This window comes from Mus caroli, chromosome 9 (genome assembly GCF_900094665.2).
Source record: "Mus caroli chromosome 9, CAROLI_EIJ_v1.1, whole genome shotgun sequence".
Taxonomy (NCBI): Eukaryota; Metazoa; Chordata; class Mammalia; order Rodentia; family Muridae; genus Mus; species Mus caroli.
In genome coordinates, this window is record NC_034578.1 from 59,557,424 (window position 1) to 59,564,698 (window position 7,275).

At 46.2% G+C, this 7,275-nt stretch overlaps 1 long non-coding RNA gene across 1 annotated transcript; it reads left to right on the top strand.

The window, feature by feature from the left end:
• Nucleotides 1-1,901: 1,901 nt before the first annotated feature.
• On the top strand, nucleotides 1,902-3,930 carry LOC115031916. The gene is made up of 3 exons (XR_003837551.1): nucleotides 1,902-1,921; nucleotides 3,127-3,208; nucleotides 3,879-3,930. It is a non-coding gene; the product is annotated as an uncharacterized LOC115031916 (long non-coding RNA).
• Nucleotides 3,931-7,275: the final 3,345 nt, after the last annotated feature.

Consider the following 7,275-nt stretch of genomic DNA (forward strand, 5'->3'; position numbering starts at 1 on the left):
AAACCAGTGACACAGTATTCCCATGATCCCTGGGGACAGATGTCTCATAACAAACATGTTCTAAAACTCAAGTATGAAACTCAAGAATGAGCCTCTTGCTGCTTGCAGAGATGCTGCTGGCTGTTTCCAAGCATCAACAGTCGTGTCTGGGGCTTTAAAAATCAGGTGAGGCTGCATAGCTCAAGATGCTAAACTCTTGGATGGGCCAGTGCCAGGAGGTTTATGTGACCTTGGACAAGCTACCTCTTATTGCCCATCCCTAGAAGGCTCAGGAGGTCAGGGCATACATTTTGCTAGGATGGTGCAGGAGAAAGAGTTATGGATGGCATTGGGTAATAGGGAAGCACGGGGTCTTGGATTTAAATACAAGTTTGACTTGTGATTGGTATTCTTCATTGTCAACATGACTACATATGAAATTAACTAAAATAAAAAATGAGGGCACACCAATGAGGAAGTTTTGCTTACTTTGAAGTAGGAAGATCCACTTCAAGTCCAGATCTTGAGGGGGAAGATAACGATACACATCTTTAACCTGGGCCATACTTTCTGTTGGAAGTCCGTATGCGGTCATGGAAGAAAGCCGCTTTTTCTCTTTGCCTGCTTGCTCTCACCTTGTTAGCAAGTCCATCTCCCCCTTGGCATGAGATCCTGCTTCTTCAGGATTCCAGTGTACACTAAAGACCAGCCGAGGCATCCAGCCCCATGGACTGGGCAACTTCTAGATTCTTGGACTTTCAGTTCACAGCCCACCATTGTTGGATTAGCTGGACTGGAGCCTGTAAGTCATTCCAATAAATTCCCTTTGTATATATATATAGATTCATTCTATAAGTTTTGTTACTTTCGAGACCCTTGACTAATACAGTCTTCCATAGAGACAGGACATGCCTCATCCTTTGTATCCGGAGAGCAAGAGAAAGGCCACTGATCACCTAAGTGGGTTGATTCCCTGGTGGGGAATTGGAAGGGGGATACTTGTTAGTGTTTGAAGAAAATATAATCTGGGATCACCAATAAGACACAGGTACAGTGAAGGGTAGGGTGGGGGTAGGGGCTTGAGGTGGGGACAGAAGGCATGAGGAAGTTGTTCTGGGTGGGTGGGAAAGCAAGCACAAGGCAGCCAACGATTGAGTGTGGCTTTAACGTGGTAGATTAAGGAGTTGGGACTGAAGCTGAGTGGGTAAAGTTCTTATCTAACATGCACAGTGTTTGGGTTCCTTCCCTGATACTGTAAGAACTGGGCATGGTGGTGCACACCCATAATCATGGCGCTTGGGAGTCGGAGACAGAAGGATCAGAAGTTCAAGGTCATCTTCAGCTGCATACTATGTTCAATGCTGGGCTGGGATACATGAGACCCTGTCTCAAAACAAACAAACAAACAGTAGCCCCCTAAAGTAGACTCTTTGGAGAGTTATGAGGGTACAGTTCAAATTCTAAGCTGGTTAAGGAGGTGAGTCGAAATTGTCAGGAACGAAGAAGGAGAGGGCCAGCAGAGGAGCTGCAGGCCAGAGGTGGGGATGTCCAGGGTGGAGAAAGGAGCCTCACTGGAGGTGAGGGGTGTTTTCCTAGCACTTCAGAGGTAGAGACAAAGACATCAAGAATTCAAGGTTAGCCTTAGCCTCAGCCAGTTCCTAGCCAACCTGGGCTACAAGAGAGCTTTTCTCAAGAAGTGTTTAGCCCTACCCCATCTCTCCTTCCACGTTTCCCCCACATCCACCTGTGTCTCCCCTTTGAGATGAACAGCTTTGCTCCCTTCCATGGTAGCTTCCTACCTCAGCACAAGCCCAGAAATGGACTTGGTTGACCACAGATCAAAAGTTCTGAGGTCACGAGCCAAAGTAAATATTTTGTCATTTTAAGTAACTCATCTCCCCCAGATATTTGTCACAATGACAGAAGTAACATAGACACCAAGGTAGGAGAGGGGAGAAATGAGGCATTCATGGAAAATGAGAAGGATCCCCCAAGTCCAGGTATAGGAGCCCATGAAGTACAACAGCCCCCCTGGTGGCTGCTTCACTTGAAGACTGCCAGGGAACAGGGTCACAAGGAAAGACCTTTGTCAGACAAAGCTGACAAAGGTGCGATGGAGAATGCCTGCCTTCTGCTAACCCATGAGCTACAAGGAGTTACTACTAGTTACTTTCCTCGTTGTTCTAACAGCCAATGGGACCGGCTAAGGAAGGAAGGCTTGTTTGACTCTCAGTTGAGGGTATGGGTTGGTGGGTAGTCATGGCAACAGGAGAGTAATGTTGCTGGTAGCAATGGGTCCACAGTCGGGAAGCAGAGAGGACAACTCTGGTGTTTAGCCTACTTTCTTCTTTTTATTCAGTTCAGGGCCTAGGGTGTAGAATGGGGCCATTCACATTCAGGGTAGGTCTTTTGACTTAATGTGGGGAGAAGATGAAGTCAGGTCAGTAGCCAGGCAGTGACTCGTGGCACCTAGAGCTTTGATGGTGATTCTAAATTCTACAAATTGATATCAAAATTAACCATCATGTTTGGTTCCTAAAAGTTGAAGTGTAAGGGTAAAAAAAAAAAAAAAAAAAATAACCCTTCTGGGCAGAGCAGGTGAGGTGTGTCCTACTAACGCTGAAGACCCAAGTTCTGTCCCCAAGACCCACATGGGGAGAAACAGCTTCAGCCAATTGTTTTCTGACCTCCACATGCGCACCTCTGCGTGTTTGCATCCCAAAACACACCACAAGTACACTAAATACATACATACATACATACATACATACATACATACATACATGCATGCATACATACATACATAAATGTCATAAAACAGGAAAACAGCCTTTGTTCTTTTCTGCAATTTCGACACGGTTCAACTGTGGGCAGGAAACGTACTACACCCTCCCATTCCCGTGGGACAATTGTTTACAGATTGCTGGCGGATTTGTGTTCTGTTTGTCTTTTCTGAATCTTTGGAGCCTGTTGGCCCCTCATTTGGAGCCCTCTCAAATCTCCCCGTGCCTCCCGATTTTCTGTCACCCTGGATCCATCCACTCTCCTAGACCAGTTCCAGAGGGAAGTCCTGTGTTGGAACCCCAGGTACAGGCTCTCTCAAACACAGGCACGTCTCAGGTGTCTCCTCTCCTGGCTTTCCTTCAGCAGGCATCCCAGACCTCATCACCAGAAGTCGGAAGTCAAGGAGAAAATCGGGAGGCACCCACAGCAGCCAAGCTGTGAACAGGTATTTATGAGACTTAAAACGAATGGCACCTTTTGTTACTCAAACACACGGCTGCGCCTTGGATATTCAGTTAGTTCCACTGTTCTCTGCACGTCCCAGGCCAAAGTAGGCTGTTGGAGCCAATTACCACTTGCATCAGGGAACCTTGCCCGGGATCGGACAGTTTTTGCTTTAGACAGGGAATGAAAATAAGGACAAGATCGCTCCAAGGTAAGATTGAGAAGAGGTTTATTGTAGCATGAGGGATAGAACTGCCAGCCTCATCTGGAGGAGAATTCGAAGCTGAGAGAAGGGAAGCAGGCTCTCCAGCCTTCGAGCTAGAGAGGTTTAGGGTAGGGGGCGGGGTGAGAAGTGCGGGGAGGAGCCACAGGTGCGGAGTGAGACTTGTCCTAGGTTTCTTTGGGCCATGACAGATGGTTAGCTCCTGGTGCTGGGACAGATATCTGAGAGGAGTGACATAGAGGCACATTCACTCATGGTTTCACAGGCAGTCGGGCCAGCTAGATCCCTGAGTCTAGGCCTCTGATGTAACATGCCATGGTGGAAAGGCAGGGTGGAACAGCTGCCCACCTCAGGATGGGCAGGAAGCAGAGAAGAGATATTTGAAAGGGAAGGAGGCAATATATGTCATCCCTCAAAGGCCTATCTCTAATGATCTACTTCTTCCTAGTGGGCCCCACTTCCTGATGTCTCTGCCATCACACCATAAAGCTGTCAATTAGGAATCTATCAACAGGTAAGCTCTGTGATGGAGCCAAAGCCCTCACGGACCCAGTCACTTCCCAGTGATCGTGCCTACCAGCTGGGGATCAGATTTTCCCATAGGAGCCTTTGGGAGACATTCGTATCGATATCATAACAGACACCAGCCACTGCTCCAATCATCTGGTCAGGGGACTCCAACTATCTAAACAGTGCAGAAAGAACCACTGTGGGCCCATCCCAGAGGGATCTTGGGCATGCTTGCCTGTTTGTTAGTTCATCTGAGGCAAGGTCTCATATATTCCAGGGAAGCCCTCAACTTGCTAAGTAGTCAAAGACTACTTTGAACTTCTGTCCCTCCTTCCTGCTTCCACTCTCCTGGTGCTGGTATTACAAACATGCTCTGTTATTGTGGTGGTGGGGGTTGAAGCCAGGGCTTCATGTGGGCTAGGCAGGCCGTCTTCCAGCTGAGCTGCATCCTACCCAGTGCTTTCCTCTTAATGTTTCCAAGACCCGAGAGATCAGAGCAGATTTTTGGTTTTTGGTTTTTGGTTTTTGGTTTTTGGTTTTTGGTTTTTGGTTTTTGGTTTTCTTTTTGAGACTGGGTTTCTCTATGTAACCCTAGCTATCTTGGAATTCACCATGTAGACCAGGCTGGCCTTGAACTCATAGAGATCCTCCTCTTAGCAGCAAGCCCCCAGGATCCCGTGTTTCCACCTTATTCGGTGCTGGGGTCACAGGTACATTCCACTACCCCTGGCTTTTATGTAGGTTCTGGGGACCTGATTTCAGGTCTTCATGCTTGTCCAGCAAACACTACCCACTAAGCAATCTCACTTAGCCCACCACAGATTGTGTGTGTGTGCGCGTGCGAGTGCGCAAGTGCGTGCGCACTCATATGAGTGTGTGCTCAGCATAATGTTGGGGGTGGAATCCAGAGCCCTGTGCACACTAAATACACATGCTCTACCACTGAGCTACATCCCCAAGTGCTCATATGAAGTGTAACAACAATCAAAAGTAATGTAGAGTGGTAGGTGTCAGATATTGGTTTGCTACCAGGCGCTTGGGGATGGGAATATATTGGAGAGGTGGGAAGGTGGACCTGGAATGGTGGAATTACTCTACATCTTAATTGGGTGTGGATTATACATGTGTATGCATTTATCAAAATTCATCAACCATGTAAGATTTATGCGCTTCACTGTGTGTAAACTAAGAAGCCGTGCAACTGTAAATAAACACTGAGCCACAGCTAATGGTGTGTGTGCTGAAGCACTCAGAGATGAAGTGGTACTGATTTCTGGAATTTATTTAGTAATGCATAAAAATTATATGGATCAATGTACATGTGATAAAGTAAGTATAGAAAAAGGTTAATTATTGAATGGAGGTGGCAAATATATTATCGGGCTTTCTTTGTGTACAAAAAAAATGCTGCCGGGCGTGGTGGCGCACGCCTTTAGTCCCAGCACTCGGGAGGCAGAGGCAGGCGGATTTCTGAGTTCGAGGCCAGCCTGGTCTACAAAGTGAGTNAGCCTGGTCTACAAAGTGAGTTCCAGGACAGCCAGGGCTATACAGAGAAACCCTGTCTCGAAAAACCAAAAAAAAAAAAAAAAAAAAAAAAAATGCTGTAATTAAACAACAGCATGGCGATTATATGCAAAACCAAGATCACAGACTGGCAACCATAGCCAATTCACAATCACCTAGAATGTTAATGTGTTTTTACAGTCAACTAAAATACTTCAGCATGATTTTTCATATTACCAACGTGAACGGGGCTAGTGAGACAGTTTAGTGAGTCAAAGCGCCTGCTCCCCAGCTCCAACACCTGAACCCAAGGAGGAAGGAGGAAAAATAATCTCCTAAAGTCGTCCTCTGACCTCTACATATGCACCATGGCACATCACACACACACACACACACACACACACACACACACACACTGTAAATAGAAACGTTGGACCATGGTTGGATATAGTGGCTAACACCTGCAATCCCAGCACTCAGGAGGCAGGGACAGGCAGGTCTCTATGAGTTCAAAGCTAATTTATTCTACACAGTGGGTTCCAGGCCAGACAGAGCTACATAGTGAGATCTAATCTCTATCAACCAGCCAACCAACCAACCAATCAATGAACCGTCTCATGACCCACCTCTAACTCATTTAAGAACACAGTAATGCGTTTCCTCTTTCACTCAAGTCTGTAGCTTCACTAAGCTGATTTCAAAGGCTTGATTTTCAGTCCACAGTGTCCCCCACTGTGTGCGTGTGGCCTGTATAGACTGTTGTCGCATGCTAGCCTCCAGCTTTTTGCCAACAAGGCTTGGGGAATATTGTCTCAGGCCAGGTTTTGATTGTTCCTTCCTTAATGTGGATTCTTGACGTGTGCCAGAGGTTGGTGGCTTTGTTTTACTTTTTGAATATTCAATACTAGCAAATGATTTTCCTGAAAGTTTTGAGCTTCTTTATCCCATGTGGTATGTGAGAGGGTCTGCCTGCCTGCATCTGCATCATGGCTGCCTTGTGCCCCCTCTCTCATTTTGTAAGAGGAGCTTGATTTAATTTCATTTTTAATCCATAGTCTTTTTATGCTGATAAAGCTAAATAGTTCATATAATTTTATTTCTCATTCTTAGTGTGTGCAATCATGTACTCACTGTGAATGCGCATGTGAAAGGGAGTGAGTTAGAAGACGATACTAAGGACTCAGCTCTGCCTTCTGTCATCGTCATTGTTGTCGTTGTCGTTGTGAGCCTTGGCAACTGAACTCCTCTCTCTTCGGGGTTGAGTGGCTTGCATTCTTATCTGGTGAGCCATCTTGGTGGCCTGAATTAAATACTTTGAAAGATTTATTATTTTTAAATTTGTGTGTGTCCTTCATGTGTGTGTGTGTGTCCTTCCCATATGTGTGTGTGTGTCTGTGTGTGTCCTTCCCGTGTGTGTCCTTCCTGTGTGTGTGTAGGTGCTGGAGGAAGCCAGACCTGCTACATCCCCTGAATCTGAAGTTTCAAGTAACTGTGAGGCTCCTGATGTGTGTGGGTGCTGGGAACAAAACCCAGGACCTCTACAAGTGGAACACATGCTCTTAACCACTGAGCCATCCCTCCAGGCTCCTTACAAGGTACTGTTTTTGATTTAGATTATTATTCATGATGTTTACGTGGGTCTGAAGCTGGGAGTTGAACCCAGGTCCTTGATAAAAATTCACATGGTTCTTTAAGTTCTCTCCCTATGCCCTTTCCTTGGTGGGGGAAGATACCTAGTGTTTTTGTGAGATTTGTGGGAGCTGGTTCGTGAAGTAACTGTGTTAATCCCATGCTTCATGTTTGGTACCATTTATTTCTCTCCACGTATTGCT